The sequence below is a fragment of the Rhinatrema bivittatum genome, chromosome 3, assembly GCF_901001135.1.
Source record: "Rhinatrema bivittatum chromosome 3, aRhiBiv1.1, whole genome shotgun sequence".
Lineage (NCBI taxonomy): Eukaryota > Metazoa > Chordata > Amphibia > Gymnophiona > Rhinatrematidae > Rhinatrema > Rhinatrema bivittatum.
In genome coordinates, this window is record NC_042617.1 from 137521865 (window position 1) to 137540327 (window position 18463).

Below are 18463 nucleotides of genomic sequence, written 5' to 3' on the forward strand. Positions count from 1 at the left end.
CAGCATTTCATCAGCTACACACACAGAAGTTTCAAGGCACAGCTTCCAACCAAGAAGGTCAGTTATAGGAGGTAACTTTGAAAACTGCTGTACTTTTTAACATATTATATGATTATTTTTATTCAGACTTTTTAGTGAATATCTTTTGACTATACATTTTTTCTAAGTCTTGGATTTGGGTGAATCATGCAATTAATTATTGAAAGCAATCAACATATTAGAATATTTTTTTCTCTTTCTCTCTAGCATGGACTCATCTAAACCAAATACTCATTGCTAACTCAGTTAAAAAAGTTGACTTATGACTACATTTTAATACAATAAGGAGTTGATTCACCCTCAGAGGGTTGGATATCTAGGAGAAAAATATCTAATGTAAAAGGGAATATTTGGCCATTCTTTCTACATTGTGACGCACTATAAAAGATATTTAGAAAAGCCCAAATAAAAATATTCAGAGTTCTCAGGAGATGGAGCCTTTCTATACTTTCCATTATCATGTTTCCCTCTAACTCTGCACTCACGTCCAAATGGTTATTTACCCACCTAAATACATGACTTATTTGCCTTCCTGAGGCATCTACCCTAATGCAGAGTGAGTACTTCAGATAAGATTAATATTTCTAATTTTTGATAACTTTGGAGCTTTTAGGACTTTTCTAGCTGTTTTCTTTTTAAAGTGTGAATGTTTGATGTCTTTAGAAGTACAAATGCCTATAAAAGGCAGCACTGTCTCTCTGGGAGGTCCTCCCACCCCATGGGCTGCTTTTCTTATATAGATTACTTTGGGACAAAGATTTAATTTTTTGCCTAATTTACCAGTTAGGTACACTGATTCCTTACAGTTTTACTAAATTAAAGCTTCCCTTCTCTCTATTAATCCCACCTACACCCCCACCTGATTTAGTTCTTTCCTACTGTTTTATAATTGGAGCAGTAGTTAAAACACTCCTTTTGTAACCCCAAATCTGACCTGTTGCGCTCCATTCACAGTAAGGTCCTGCAAGTGGCTTCACCTATGCAAGGCGGCCAACACCACTGCTGTTGGTTTTTGTAGCCTTGAAACCACCAGAAGAACCAGAGCGGCCTCTGCTCTTGCTCCATTGTTTCCTAGGTATGCATGCCCGTGCCTTGGCCTCAATTAAAGGGCTCGTGGCAGGAAAGCCTGTGGCACCCCCGATGATGTCATTCTCCAGCTGCCCTATAAAAGGGCTCTTCAGTCTCTGCTCGGGGTCTTTGCAAGGTCCTTCTTAGTCTCTCATCATGTTCTTGGTCACCTGTCTCATGTGATCTTCGATGGTCATCCTGTTCTTGGTCCTTGTCTGGCTCCTGTGTCCTGGTCTTCTGTTCCTACTCCAGTGTTCCTTGTCTACAGCCTTTTCCAAGTCCTGTCTGAGTCTTCAGAACCATGTCCAAGTCTTCACCAATGGTTCGTCTTTGGATTCTCTTCCTTTAGTTCCTGAGTCCAAGTTCTGAATTCCTGAGTCTGAGTTCAAAGTTCCTGAGTCCTCTCCGTAGTCTCTGGAGTTCTTGTTCTGGTCTTCAGCCTGTTCCTAGTCTTAAGCTTTCATTGTGTTCCAAGTTTTCAGAGCCTTTGTCTTGTCAGGAATCTTCAGTCTTCAGCCTTGTTTTGTCATGAGTGTCCAGAGTCCTCAGTCTTCATCTGTCCTATGCTCAAGCCCTTCCAAAATGGTTAGCCTTCAAGGGCTTATGGAGTGGCCAGATAGCTAACTCAGAGATCAACATGGGTTGCTGGTTCTCATCTGAGGTCTTCTAGTTCCTGGTTTGTCTGTTCATGATCTAAGCCTGCAAGTGTTCCTGTTCCAAGTCTTCAAGTATTCCTTTTCCAAGTCTTCAGCTCCACTTGAGCCTTCAGTCTGTCCCAAGTTTCCAGGCTTCAGCTTCATCCTAGCCCATGTCTGGATGCGCTCACTTGCCAGCGGCATGGACTATGGCCAGCTCTGAGGTTGTGCCAGTCGTGTCATAGCTGTTAGTGTACGAGGTAGTTATGGGTGGATCCTTGGGCCGGTGGCAGATGACCATGCCCCCAGGGAAAGATCCCGAGAGGGACCACCGGTCAGGCTCAGAGTATGGAGACAGACACACACTAGTTCTTTTATTAGACAATATATGGAACCACCAGAGGTGGCAGTAGTGAGCTGGAACGCCCGGCTGGGCTGTAGTCCCTCAGATACTGGAACAGTGATCCTGGATAACTGAGCTGTAAAGAAACTGAATATAGTGAGTATGCAGGGTATGCAGAGATCAGGAGCAGGTCCTTGATGGTAACACTCACACAATAGTCTTTTAGAAGCAACCCAGGAATTGGAAAGGATAAGGCCCTCGAGGAGCGAGTACCTGGTTCCAGGGAACGCACTGAGAGAGAGATGGTAACTCACTGGTGTAGTAGGCAGCGATGACTTCCAGGCAGAAGTAGTATTCAGTAGCAAGTCCGAGTACGTGGGCCCTCGAGGAGCGAGTACCGGTTCCAGACTACGATCTGAAAAGCAAAGAGAAAGCGAGGCCCCCGAGGAGCAGGTATCCCTGGTAAGTTCGAGGAGGCAGAGTAGCAAGGAAACCCTTTGCTAACTCGATTAGTTAGCAATAACAGAGACCTTAAATATCCGGTGGAGATGACGTCACCTCAGGGGGATGCCCCTGAGCTTCGCGCCACTGCTGGTACTTGAGTCGGGGCCACGTCGCACGCGTGGCCTTAGGCTGCTGGGAAACATGGCGGAGTGCAGCGTCTAGCCAGTCCGGGGACGCCAGAGGAAAACGGCACGATGATGCCGTGGCAGCCAAACCTCCAACAGGCAAAGAGGGAGTCGCCAAAGAGGTAAGGTGGGCATAGTGGAGACGTCGGGCAGCGACGGTCGCAACAGTACCCCCTTCAAAGGGCAATTTCCTCTTCGGGTACCAGGCTTGGGTTTTGAAGGATGCGCAAGGTGGAACTGATGAAGCATCTCTTTGTCCAGAATATTGGCCTGAGGCTCCCAAGAGTTTTCTTCGGGGCCGAAACCTTCCCACTTCAGAAGGTATTCAAAAGTATTGCCTCTTTTACGAACATCCTGGACCTCTTCGACTTTGTATTCTAAGTCATCTTCTGTATTGATGATAGGTAGATCTTGAGATTTGGAAGAAAATTCGCTGAGTATGAGTGGTTTCAGAAGTGAAACATGGAAAGCGTTATGAATATCAACAGCAATGGATTGAGCTGCTGGGACGTCACTGAGCTTCAGTGGAAGTGGCGGTGTTGGGGAACGTCCATAGCCCACTTCAAATGATGACACAGTAGTGGGTCTTTCAGCTTGATGAGGAGACTCCTTAAGTCTTCCTCTAGACGTCTGAGAATGAAGTTGCCTTCTGCCCCTGAGTCCATCAGGGCAGGAGTCTGAACTGTGACCGGTCCATAAGTCAAGGAGACTGGAAGAGAAAGTGGAGGAGAGGGTGCGGTATGGCCTAAGAACAGTCCTCCTGCAGGTCTTAGGCCCGTCTGTTTTCCGGACGAATGGGGCATGTAGAGACATTATGGCCAGGCTGACCACAGTACATGCAAAGGCCGTGCTTTTTCCGAAGTCTTCTTTCTTTGGAAGTTAAATGTCCATGACCAAGTTACATCGGTTCATCTTTATCAGCAGCAAGAATTACTGGAACCATCCGAGGTGCGGGATATAGAACTAGCCTGTTTCAACCCAGGTAACACCTTAGGCCGGAGTTCCTTCACCTTGTCCCATAGCCAATGATCAATCCGAGTGGCCAAGGCTACTAAATCGTCTAGTGAGTCAGGTGTTTTGCGAGCAGCCAGCTCGTCCTTTAAACGGGTGTCCAGGCCTCTGCAAAAGAGTGTCTTGAGACATTTGGGGTCCCAGCGAAGTTCTGCCACAAGAGTTTTGAACTCGATGGCAGATGCCTTGCTTCAGTTCCACCAAAGCAGAACCAGCTACAGCAGTTTGAGCAGGGTCATTGAAGACGGATTTAAACAAGTCCATAAATCCTTCTATATCCTGCAAAATGGGGTCCTTGTGCTCCCACAAGATAGATGCCCAAGACAAGGCTCTACCATCCAGATATGAAAGGATGTAGGTGGTCTTGGAAAGAGCTTTAGGAAATAAAGATGGCTGTAAGGCAAAATGCATGCAGCACTGGTTTAAGAAGCCCCGGGCCTTCTGAATTTCACCAGAAAAGCGATAAGCCTCTATCACACGCGATGAATGATGAATGATGAATCCAGTCCTATGGTGGTTGTGGGAGTTATTGCAAAACTTGATATGCCAGAGAAAGGGGCCTGGGTGTTGGCTTAGGTAATTATTTTTTAAGAGGTAAAGTTGAACATGACAAGGCCTGAACTGGCCTACTATTGGAGATGGTAGATTCCATTACTGGAGCAGATTTTGGACATGCTTGGGATAGATGCAGAGGACAGTGGTGGGAAAAAGGTTGAGAGGACAAGTAAAAGACATGGGGGAGAGAGAAATTATATTGGGTTGCATAAAAGATTTTATCTGTGCATCTACACAAATTGGTTGAATCTCAACTGGGCAATGTAGATGGACCATTTTGGTCTTTATCTACCTTAATTTATAATTTCACTAAGATTTATTTTATGCAATGTTTAAAACATATCCCTCTAGAAATCATTCAAATTTTTTCAACATGCACGAATCTTATTGGAGCCAAATTTCAATAGCCTATGGTACCTATGGGTCTTGTAGCTTTAGGATCTACTGCGTGGACACTATCTGAGAAAGACCTTTGGTATGACCCACCATGGAATTTATTATGATAAGACCACAATTTTTTTCAAACCTTTGTGGGGAGCTCTCAACAACCACTGACAATGCTAACAAACAACAGATCTAGATTCAAGTTCTGACTACTTTTAATAGTATTGCAGTAGCACTCTGGATGATAGAAGAATTAAGGCACATAAAATGATGGGAGTACTCCCTTATTGGTAGAAGGGTCATTCTCCAAAATGTATTTAGTGGTTTCAATGTATTGGTAATACAGATGGTGAAGTGGACCTGAATAGAGATAGCAGGAGTAAGTCCCAACTATTCTACTGTTTGGACAGGGAGATACCATCCTCCTCCTCCCCTCCATGAACTCTGGCCCTATGCTATCCATTACTTCTGGCCCAAATAAAACATAAATGCAAAAAGAATCATAGGTAAAAACCTATCACGCTGATGTTAATGAGAATTTTTAATTTATTTTTAAAAATACTAATCTGTTTTTTTGTATGATTTATAACTTCAACTTAATGCACCTACTTAATGTGAAATGTGTTTCAATGGAATAAACTCTGTAAAATGGAGTAATGAAATATTAAAAGGAGTTAGAGGAAAGTTTCATACATAAGTGTAGGTGCCCCCGCACCACTACTTTGTGGTGTATATAATCATAAACTCTCCTCCTCCTCCCGTGTGAATTTTTTTGTATATATAATCAAGCGAAATTTTTTTCTTCTTTTACTTTTCTTTATGGTGTCATAACCTAGAGACTCTGCCGAGGCGAAAGGGTGGATAAACTTTCAATGCAAGCAATGCATAATAAAGGCTTAACAAGCATTAATGCTAGGTAAATCGGTAAAATGAAAATCAGACTTCCCCGTTTGATGTTGGTGTAAAATGTCCGTCTGCTGATAACGGTCCCGACACGAACTATCCGTGTTTCAGATGTCGAATCTTTCCTCAGGGGTGTGCAAATGAATGCTGGACAACCAACTGCTGGGGTCTGAACTTCTCCGCATCGTTAAATTCGGTGTTGGCCTCTAATGGATGTTACTCCATACTCGCCTGCGGTCAGGTAGTCTGTAGGTATGCTGTGACCCCTTTTATATGGGACGCTGGAAGTGAAATTAACCAATGGAATTAAAAGAAAAGCATAAGCACTAGTGACGTGGCTGGGCCGACCTCGTCGGGAACTAACCAACCTGGTCGGGAACTTCCCAATGCTAGAGGGCGCTGATTGATGTGCTATTGGCGAATGATTATGACGCACTAGGTTGGACGCGTTATAACCTGAATAGATATGGAGCATTTAGAACTAGATGAATTAAAGAATCAAAAGATTGTAATTAGAGCTAAATCATTATAGCAGAGTGTTCCAATTAAGTTCATCGTTCATACCCCGGGGGGTGGATGAAGAAAGCGTAAAGATCCAAAATGCTTCACGGTTGTTGAGGAGGAGCCGAACGTCACCACCCCTCGCTGGGGGTTCTATGTGTTCTAATATTGTCCATTTTAATTCTGTGATGGAATGTCCAAAGTCTATAAGGTGTTGTACCATGGGTGCCGTAGTTTTAACAGTGGTGAACCTTGATTTGTGTTCTCCTAGACGGACCTTGATTGGTCGCGTGGTGCGGCCAATATATAGCCTCGGGCACGGACATATGATGACGTAGACCACGTTGAAAGATAAACAATTCGTATTGCTTTTACGCCAGACTTTATATCTGGAGATCGGGTCCTCCCACTGTGTTCCCGTGATTGTTTGTGCGCACCAAGTGCAATGGCCACATGCTTGGTGGCCTGTGAGTGTTTCTTCAGGTTTAAAACATGCCAACTGTGCATGGACCGTGAGGTCTCTAATATTCCTGCCTCGGGACATGGCAAACGTAGGTGGATTATTGAAAATGTCATGCATTGTAAATACGTGCCAATGCCTCCGTATTGCTGTTTTAATGGCACTTGCTGCTGTAGATTGTTTAAGCACGCATATCAATCGGGATTCCTCTTTCGTGGGTTTGTATTGTAATAATGTGTCTCGGTCACTGTGCTTAGCTCTTTTATATGCCCTGTTTATGGCCTGATGTGGATAACCTCTTGACAGGAATCTGTTTGCTAGGATATCTGCTTGAATAGCAAAGTCCTCAGCGGTGGAGCAGATGCGCTTAGCTCTAAAGTATTGGCTAACAGGAAGCCCCATTTTAAAACTCTGAGGATGATGGCTGGAAAACCTCAATAGGTTATTGCGATCAGTGGGTTTTCGATATATGGTCGTCTGTAATATCCCATGTTCTATATTTATAACCACGTCCAAGAAGGAGATAGTGGTTTGAGATATATGAGAAGTGAATTGCAGATTTGCATTCACTGTGTTAAGCCATGTAATGAATGTGTGTAACTGTGTGTCTGTTCCTTCCCAAATGAAGAAGATATCGTCGATGAAACGATACCAACATTTTATGTGCTGCCACCAAATAGAAGGGTATATCTGTGTGTTCTCGAATTGTGCCACATATAAATTAGCAACTGAAGGCGCTAACGGGGACCCCATAGGTATGCCGTGAATCTGATGATAACATTGATTACCAAACCAGAAGAAGTTATTATGTAAAACTAGATCTGCTAACTGTAGCAGCAAACTAGATTGAATTCTCTCTGTTGATCGACGTTGATTTAATATTTCTTCCAAGACCTCCATGGCTTGGGTCTGCGGGATGTTGGTATATAGGGAATTTATATCCATGGTAACCATTCTCACAAATTCCCACTGAACTTGCAACGCTTCCAGATTTCTCAAAAAGTGAGCTGTATCTTTTATATATGACGGAGACTGTACCACAAAAGGTTGCAAAAAGATGTCTAAAAAATTTGCGACTGGTTCCAAAATCGACCCATTTTGAGACACTATGGGTCTAATTGGAGGAGCTAATAAACTTTTGTGTATCTTGGGCACTGAGTATATAACTGGTCTCCTTGGATGCGTTACCATGAGATATGCTTTCTCCTTGATAGTTAATCTCAGATTGTGCTCTACTATCTCTTGGATTTTTGACCCCAAAGCTTGTGTGGGGTCTTCCGTAATCTGTAGGTAATATTTTGAATCATTAAGGTGTATCGTGAGATCCTCTATATATTTTACAAGGTCTTGAATTACCACTGCGCCCCCCTTATCCGCCATAAGCAGACACCACTTTCAAAATACCAACTCTTAAAACTTTATTTCTGGGTCATCCAGCAGCAACCATATATACTTTAGCATAAGTAAAAATAGTCAACACTGAATAATCAGAATTCATGGGATACAACAGTCAAGATGAACATCTCCTCCTCATACCAGTTCTCAGAAACATAAGATCTACATTCCACAAAGTATATTTTTCCTTCCTCTGTCAATTCAACTCAAACTGCAAGGATTAGGCATGACTCTCAACTTCCTCTTCTGGTTTATTTCAATCTTAACATTCTAATAAGGAATAAGGTTTACTCCCTTAAACATTACTCCAGACTCCATGCACTCAATCTACTCCCCTGGTCTATCATGCCAATAATCATATCAAAATTCACATCCAAAAGGGACATGCATTTCATTTCTCAGAACTACTCATGGTTCCTTGAACACCAATCTCCCACTTGGTCTCCGCACTTCTTCATTTCCACAGTGTGTAGAGTTCCCCAGCATCCTCCATGCAATGTACCCCTTGTGGCACTCTTCATGTCAGAATCACCCCATACTCCTGTTGCTCCTAGCCATTTTCCTCATAGAAAGGAACCACCTTGTATATACCCTCAGTTTCTGGTTATTCCCTTGAGAGGAAGAAAAAGCCTTCTCATTCCATTAGGGATGTGAATCGTTTTTGACGATTTAAAATATCGTCCGATATATTTTAAATCGTCAAAAATCGTTAGGGCCATGATACAATACCAATTCCCCCGATTTATCGTCAAAAAATCGTAAATCGGGGGAAGGGGGAGGGCAGGAAAACCGGCACACTAAAACTCCCTAAAACCCACCCCCGACCCTTTAAATTAAATCCCCCACCCTCCCGAACCCCCCCCCAAATACCTTAAATTACCTGGGGGTCCAGCGGCACACTAAAACACGGCACACTAAAACCCCCTAAAACCCACCCCGACCCTTTAAATTAAATCCCCCACCCTCCCGAACCCCCCCCCCCCAATGCCTTAAATTACCTGGGGGTCCGTAGCCTTAAATTACCTCCGTAGCGGCGGTCTGTAGCTAAATCGGGGGAAGGGGGAGAGCAGGAAAAGCGGCACACTAAATCGTGTAGTCTTCAGCCGGCGCCATTTTGCAAAATGGCCACCGCAAAATGGCGGCGGCCATAGACCAAAACGATTCGACGCAGGAGGTCGTTCCGGACCCCCACTGGACTTTTGGCAAGTCTTGTGGGGGTCAGGAGGCCCCCCCAAGCTGGCCAAAAGTTCCTGGGGGTCCAGCGGGGGTCCGTGAGCGATTTCCTGCCGCGAATCGTTTTCCGTACGGAAAATGGCGCCGGCAGGAGATCGACTGCAGTAGGTCGTTCAGCGAGGGTTCCGGACCCCGGCTGAACGACCTACTGCAGTCGATCTCCTGCCGGCGCCATTTTCCGTACGGAAAACGATTCGCGGCAGGAAATCGCTCACGGACCCCCGCTGGACCCCCAGGAACTTTTGGCCAGCTTGGGGGGGCCTCCTGACCCCCACAAGACTTGCCAAAAGTCCAGCGGGGGTCTGGAATGACCTCCTGCGTTGAATCATTTTGGTCTATGGCCGCCGCCATTTTGAGGCGGCCATTTTGCAAAATGGCGCCGGCTGAAGACTACACGATTTAGTGTGCCGCTTTTCCTGCTCTCTCCCTTCCCCTGATTTAGCTACGGACCGCCACTACGGAGGTAATTTAAGGCTACGGACCCCCAGGTAATTTAAGGCATTGGGGGGGGGGGTTCGGGAGGGTGGGGGATTTAATTTAAACGGTCGGGGTGGGTTTTAGGGGGTTTAAGTGTGCCGTGTTTTAGTGTGCCGCTGGACCCCCAAGTAATTTAAGGCATTTGGGGGGGGGGGTTCGGGAGGGTGGGGGATTTAATTTAAAGGGTCGGGGTGGGTTTTAGGGGGTTTTAGTGTGCCGTGTTTTAGTGTGCCGTGTTTTAGTGTGCCACTGGACCCCCAGGTAATTTAAGGCATTTGGGGGGGGGGTTCGGGAGGGTGGGGGATTTAATTTAAAGGGTCGGGGGTGGGTTTTAGGGGGTTTTAGTGTGCCGGCTCACGATTTTAACGATTTTCACGATACTTTACACACCCAAACGGCAACAATATGATTCCCTCCCCCTCCCAGCCGAAATCGATCGTTAAGATGATCGAGGACACGATTCACATCTCTACATTCCATGGCCTCAGGCCACTTCCCTTGAGGGGAAGAACCCCTGCAGTGTCCTGCTCCCACTGGGAAGATCACCGGGTCCACTAGCACACAGACTGGTTATTCCAAGCCACTACATCCTGGATGTCCCTTCCTTTACCAGCCCCATACAGAAAGGGCAAGAACAAAAGGGAAAAACACAGCTTCTGCCAAAAACCAATTTTATACCTCCCACTAAATCCCATTCCACCAATTGCACACCCAGGGTTCTTAAGGGAACAAAGACACCATCCCTCAATCCAAACTGGAGTAAAACATTATAGTACAGGACTCAGTTTTATCCAGATGCCAATGGACATTTACTAGTACCACAGTTACAACTATACAAAATATTTCCAAAATTGGCATCCTACATGTGGAAGAAATAATCTTTTTCATCATCGATAAGGCAGTTCATCCCATCATTTTGGGGATACCTTGGTTACAATTCCATTGTCCCACTATTGATTGGAGAACCCTCCAATTGACCAGTTGGGGACCCCCACTGCCAGACTTCCTGTCTTCTCCCGGTTATTCCCCCATCATCGGTCCTGCTGACTTTTATATCTTTCAGATTACCACCTCCATATGCTGCATATGCTGACATGTTCTCTAAGAAGAAGGCAGAGACTTTACCAGAACATCTTACTTATGACTGTGCCATTAATCTTTTGCCAGGCACCACTCCGCCACGAGAAAGGGTATATCCTCTGTCCCTTCCTGAGAGTAAGGCTATGTCACAATACATTCAAGAAAATCTCGAGAGATGATTCATCCAATCTTCTATGTTACCAGTGGGAGCAGGATTCTTCTTTGTAGTCAAGAAGGATGGCACGCTCCGACTTGCATAGACTATCAAGGTCTTAATGCCATAACAAAGAAAGACCGTTAGCCCCCTGCCGCTAATTGCAGAACTGCTAGACTGGCATCAAGGAGCTAAAATTTTTATGAAGCTAGATCTTCAGGGAGTCTACAATCTAATTCATATCTGACCTGGTGATGAGTGGAAGACCACCTTCAATACAAGAATTGGCCATTATGAGTATCTTGTTATGCCCTTCAGCTTGTGCAATGCGCCTGCCGTATTTCAGAATATGATGAACGAGATCTTCTGGGATCTTCTGTACTTTAGTGTGATCATCTTCCTAGATGATATCCATAACTTTTCTGTCAAGTCCTTCAATGACTATGGGCCAATAAACTGTTTGCCAAACTAGAGAAATGCATATTTGAGAAAGAAAGTTTACCCTTCCTGGGATATATAGTCTCTAGTGACAGCTTCCGCTTGGATCCAGAAAAGGTGACCTGTATCCAGAACTGGCCCCAGCCCTCTGGACTTCACCCCTTACAATGGTTCCTGGGATTTACTAAATTCTATCGTCATTTTATTCTCAATTACTCCCAGATTGTGGCTCCCCTCACTGCTCTTACCAGAAAAAAATGGCCTCCTGAAGCAGTGGCTGCCTTCAACAAATTAAAACAGGCTTTCCTCCAGGGTCCATGCCTTCGACATCCACATCCTACACATCCATTCATCCTAGAAATTGATGCGTCCACCCTGGGAGTAGGAGCTGTGTTAAGCCAACAATCGGATATGGGGGTACTCCGCCCTTGCTCCTTTTTCTCCCATGTTTTCGCTGCCGAGCATAATTATGGCATTGGAGATAAAGAATTACTGGCCATCAAAATACCCTTGGAAGAGTGGCATCAATGGCTAGAGGAAGCACAACATCGTATCATAATATACACATACCATAAAAATTTGGAGTACCTTCGTCTTGCCCAGTGATTAAATCTCCGTCAGGCCTGATGGTAATTATTCTTTAATCGATTTGATTTTGTGATAAAATACAGACCGGCAACTAAAAACACCAAGGCAGATGTCCTCTCCCGGTTCTTAGAAGAAGAAGATTTACCCGAACCTCTGGGCCATATCATAGATCCAGCTAGGATCCTTTTGGCTGCTACAAATACAGTTCCCCCAGGAAGACGGTTGTTCCTCGTAAACATCGACAAAAGCTGTTGGACTGGGCTCACAACTCTCATGTATCTGGGCACCCTGGTCAAGCCCATACCTTAGCTTTGCTCCAACGATACTACTGGTGGCCCCAGATAAAAGGAGACATCAAAGCCTATGTGGATTCTTGCCCTACATGTGCTCTGCAAAAGCCTATGGTAGGATGTCCATGGGGATTACTGCAGCCGTTACCAGCCCTCAGGGAGCCATGGATTCATCTCTCCACAGACTTCATTGTGAATCTCCCTCCTTCTAATGGCTGTCGAATTATTTGGGTTGTCATCGATTGATTTTCCAAGATGGCTCACTTTATCGCTCTGCCCAGTCTCCCCTTAGCATCCGAACTGGCAAGATTATTCACTATCCATATTTTTCGCCTGCATGAGTTACCACGACTCATCACTTTGGAGCATGGAACTCAGTTTATGGCCAATTACAGGCATGTACTGTCTCAGAAATTCAACATCTAGCTAGACTTCACAACAGTTATCACCCTCAAGCCAATGGTCAGGCTGAACGTACCAATTGATCCCTCAAAACCTTCCTAAGAGCATTTGTTAATGACTGCCAGGACAATTGGGCATCCTTCTTTCCATGGGCAGAATTTTCCCATAATTTCCATAAAAATGAGGCCACGGGATCTTCTCCATTTCTAATCATTTATGGGAAACAACCTCTTCCACCACTGCTACTTCTCTTGTCCATCTCCTTGCCTACAGCCCATATGACAGCTCAGGAACTCCAACAACTATGGATTGAACCAAGATGTTGATCCAGAAGGCTGCTCAGAGGGCCAAGAAAACTGAAGATAGACACAGAGGACCAGCCCCACACTTTAAGCTGGGAGATAAGGTGTGGCTAAGCACCAGATATATATGAATCAGAGTGCTCTCCTTGAGACTTGCACCCCAATATTGGACCTTTTCCAATCATCAGGCAGGTCAGGTAGGGCCTATGACTTACCAACTACATCTGTCCATATCTTTAAAAATCCATAACACATTCCACGTTTCCCTCCTCAAGCCGCTAGTTCTATCATGGCCCTCTCAGAAAACCCTGGACCCCCGGGACATATCCTCAGAAGAAGACCAGGATTATCAAGTAAAAGAAATATTGGACGTCAGGCATCATAATAAGAAATGGGAATACTTGATATCCTGAAAGAGATATGGTCCTGAAGAAAATACTAGGGAGCCTGCTTCAACCATACTAGACAAGAATCTTCTTAAATGATTCCATGCCTCCCATCCTAAGAAACCTAAACTGTTGGGAAGGGGGCTTAGAGGAGGAGGTACTGTTATATGTGCATTGACCGCGGCATTCCGCGGCCGGCCACATTCACCCGAGGCAGCCCTGGTCCAACTTTGTCCTCTCCTGCAGCGGCAGAGAGCCACTACCAACGCAGGACTTCCCCATGGCTCAGGGCTACCGCTCAGAACGCGGAAGTCCGATACTGCCGGCGTCCTCCTAGGTGCACTCGCCTCTCCACTTGTCTTCAAGGGACCATGGCGGGAAAAGTTGCCCCTGAAGATGTCATCGCTTCTTCCTACTTAAGGCCGTCCCTGTCTGCTGTGCCTTGCCTCAGCAACAGGTCGCTTCTTGTGGGTCTTTTATTGTCTGTCGCCGTCTTTCCTGGATCCTGGTTCTGTTTTGGACTGTCTGGTTTATGTTGGTTTGCTGCCTGCCCTGACCTTTGGATTGGATTTGGATTGCTGCCTGTCCTGACCCTTGGATTGGATACAGACTCTGTTGGATTGCTGCCTGCCCCAACTCTTGGAGCGGATATGGACTCTGGTGGATTACCACCTGCCCTGACTTCTGGCTCTTCTTTGACTCCATCGGCTAACTGCCTCGTGGAATTGTTCTTCTCTGGAGACCTGTTCCTAAGTCCAGCCAGCCCCAGCATCCAAGAAAGCAACTCGAGAGGAACGAGGGCTGGTATTGGTGAGGATCCTTTTCAGTCTCTGCATCTGCTAGCTCTGCCTACTGATGATGAGAGCCTACAGGGTTTCTCCCTGCAGGTAGGTAACAACCTCATCTCGGACTCAGGGTCCACTTTGTAACATAGACAAACTGAGCCAGATATGCAGAAGTCTGACATGCTCATGGGGATCCCAGGCCCCAATGGCAGAAGGAAAAAAGAGTCCTAGTGACTGAGGTGTGAAGGAAAAGGGGGGTAATTGGGTGGGCTGTGAGAGAAGATGGGGCGAGTGAGAGAAAATGGCATGGGAGGGGAGGAGGGATAATTGAATGATATAGGATGGAAGGGTGGTGAATGAGAAGGGAAAGGAGGGGTAAGTGAGTATGTGAGAGGGGACAGAAGGGAAGTAAAGGGAGCTGAATGAATGAGGGGATGAAAGTGAATGTGGGGTAAGTGAACGAGAAGGAAGGAAACAGAAGGGCTTAAGTAAGAGGAAATGGAAAGTGTGTGTATATGAGAGAGTGGAGTCCCCACTAATTCAGGACAATTTCAGGGTGACTAAATCAAAAGTTCTCACATATGGAAAACTGGGATTTTTTAAAAATCTATAGCAGTCTGTCTTGTTCTGTTTTCTTAGTAGAAGGTGTATTGGTGTTTTAGGGCCTGGTGTAATATTTGCAGTGTTGCATTTTCATGGGTAGGGTTCTTACTGTTTGAGTGCCATTTTGGAAAGGGACGTTAACTACATTGTAATTGTAATTCAGTTTATTCATGGCTTTCTGAAGACCAAACCCAAACCGAACACATTTTACAATCGGCCTAATACTATATGAGCTCCAAGTGTCTTTTTTCCAGGGTTTCCTAGTTGTCACCACAACATTGCATGTAAATATAATATTTGTTTTGTTGTAAGTGATATTTTCACATCAGAAGACTGTACTTTGAATGCCTTTTTTCAGGTAAAATCTGTTAATATAAATGCATAATATTTGTGTGCATTGTGAGGGAAGGGGCCACAAGGCTGTAAGGTTTGCCAGGCACCTAATACCCTTGCATTAGCCTTGAGAGAGTGTGTCATACAAAGACCCTCCCCATTCTCTCATCCCCCCAATCTTAGGTGCAAATGCTTGAGGAGGCCGAGGAAGCTGATGGTAGAGTTGCCGGCTTCCGAGAAATATTATCACTGACATTTTTATCCACCACCTCTCTGGGAACTCTGACCTCTCTGCCTGCGCACTTCCCAGCATGTCAAATCATTGAAAGGGCCAGACTTCAAGGGGACCCTCCCTCCTTTGCCATCTTGGTGATTTGACCTGCACCATTCTTTGAAGAGGGAAGCACCCTCTTATCCCACTCCTTAGGGAGCAGATTGCGTTGAGCTGCCCCTGGTGGTTAGAGCAATGGGCTGAAAGCCAGGGAAGCCTAGTTCAGACCTCACTGATTTATTCATCAATAGATATTTGATATTCCACTTTTTGCCATGAGTGGCCTCATGGGCAAGTCACTGCACCCTCCATCCCTTAAGATGCAAACTTTTCTTGTACACCCTCTGGGGACTGGAAAATACCTACTGTACCAGAATGTAATTTAGTTTGGGTTTGGAAAAGCAAGTAATTAAATCTAAAATCCAACAGACAAGATTATGGACAATTTAGGAGCTAGGGCAATGTTGCTTGTTTACTCTGTTAAAGTGTGGGTCTTCTGCCTTTGTTTCTATAGTTGTGCCTGTCTTTTTTTTCCTTATCTTGTAATTTTCTGCCTGGTTTGGATGACTTTCACAGCAGGGTAGCAAAGTACATTTGCTAATGAATGTCACACCATGTGTAATGCACTGGGTACCTATAATTGCTTCTTATGGATTTAGTGATTGCTTTTTTGTTTTGGGGACATCACTAAAATACCACAGATGTTATTTCCATTATCATTCTGTGTTGCTGGTAACTTCCTTTTCTATTATTCTATATACTAAAATTGCAGTTCTGCTCTCTTGAAGGCTGCCTCATTCTTTTTATTCTTCAGAGAAGCATATAAATAAAACTTTTCATGTTTTCAAACAGAATTCCATTAACTAAAATGTCCACAACATGATCTATATCTCAGTGTCGCAGTTTTGCCCTTGCTAATCTCCTGTTGTTTTGCGTATATTTTACAGAAAAAAATAAATTCTTGGGACAATCATGTGCATGATTCAGGTATCCAAAAGACATACCATATTGTCTAAGGTTCAGACTTGCCAGCACTATTTAGGAGACCAAAAGTGTTAGGTTTTTGGGTTTTTTTTACTATCTACTTCTTAGAATTTCTCCTTTTTTAATGTATTTCAGTGAGGAATCTCGCTCTCTTTTTCTGATCACGTCTCCCTCTTAAGAACTCTCAAATACTGCCATGCATTCAAGGAGCACCTAAAGGAGAACTTGAACATTGAAAACAACTGTCATAGTTCAACTGTTCATTTCTTTGAAATACCAGTAGAAGAGGTGCCTCTTTCCTAATCATTACTGCGTGTGTCAGAATATCACTTTATTTCACTCAGTGTGGTGATTTTAAGATGCAGTTCTGAAAGCAATTGTGCAGTGTTGAAAGGATGCAACAATACACATCTTTAGGATAATTGCCTCAAACTGTAAAGTGAACTATTTGCAATTATATGTGTTACAAAGGAGAAAAGCAGCATGGGCCTTCCTGAAAGAAAGTGAATACACACAAACATCTTTAAAAAGTGCCATTGATCCCAATAGTTACTATTTGCCCACCTGAAAGCACACAAGATATGCCAACTAGAAGGTTTTTGGCAAAGAGGAAGAGCAGGCAGCTGGACGTGAACTAAGTCAGGAAGTGTCTTCCAGCTTCCCCAGGACATATCTGCATCACAAGGAGAACATTATTTCCTACAGGAGGAAAGCTGTGTTTGTCTTCAACCCCAGGGAGTTGATGAGGTGAAAATGTGTGGACTGTCCATGTCATTCTCTGTCAGCTGTAAAATACTACTGGCAATGAGAATAGAATTACTGTGTGTGATCCAAGGCAATGTAAACACAGATTGCCTCCTTCTTCTCTTGCAGTGAAATGTGCTGTTAGAATTTGTCAGTAGATACACAAGTAATGATAAATTCACTCATTTGTTCTAGTGACATGTTGGTTACTTGTAAAAAGTGCAAATTAGGGATCATGATCAAGACCTGAAAAAATCAGAAACTACCAAGCAACTAACCATGGCAATTTCTTATATTTTTATGTTCTAATAGGTAATATGATTTACATAGTAAAATGCACATTTTTATTTGAAGAACCTGGTTGTCATCAGTGGAATTTTATGTAAAGGAATGATAAGAACATAAGAAATTGCCATAGTGGGTCTGACCAAGGATCCATCAAGCCCAGCATCCTGTTTCCAATAGTGGCCAATCCAGGCTACAAGTACCTGGCAAGTACCCAAATACTAAGTAGATTCCGTGGTACTGATGCCAGTAATAGCAGTGGCTTTTCTCTAAGACAACTTGATTAATAGCAGTTAATGGACTTCTTCTTCAAGAACTTATTCAAACCTTTTTTAAATCCAACTACACTAACTGCACTAACCACATCCCCTGGCAACAAATTCCAGAGTTTAATTGTGCATTGAGTGAAAAAGAACTTTCTACGATTAGTTTTAAATGTGCTACATGCTAACTTCATAGAGTGCCCCCTAGTCCTTCTATTATTTGAAAGAGTAAATAACTGATTCACATTTACCCATTCTAGACCTCTAATGATTTTAAAGACCTCTATCATATCCCCCCTCAGCCATCTCTTCTCCAAGCTGATCAGACCTAACCTCTTTAGTCTTTTACTCATAGGGGAGCTGTTCCATCCCCTTTATCATTTTGGTCGCCCTTCTCTGTACCTTCTCCATTGCAACTATATCTTTTTTGAGATGCGGCGACCAGAACTGTACACTGTATTGTTTAAATGCTATCTCAAAAGAGGATACTATGAATCATATCCAGAAATATCTGCTACTATAACTGAAATAATAACCCCAGTGAGGGCTAGTCCTGTGATCTAAGTCAAAGTACAATAAGCTACAGCATTTAAGTCTCCTGTTCAACTGGGCTAGCAGGGCTCAGGCACATCACAGGTGATTAGTTTCTGCTGCTACTGTGGTGACCCCTGCCAACACACGAGTGGCACTGAGAAGATAGTCTTAATGGAGACTTCCCCTTCAGTTTATGGCAAGCAAGGAAGTCGAAGTTGCTTGGCTAGATCATCTGAGTGGAAGGGAAAATAAAATGATGGAAAATAAGAAAGCACTTATTGAAAAATTACAGAGGTAATAAAATATGAAACCATGGGCTTCTACAGGCAAAAATCTTGGGGAAAACGTTTTTTTCTTAAATTGAAGCAACTTTAAAAATATTGTAGTA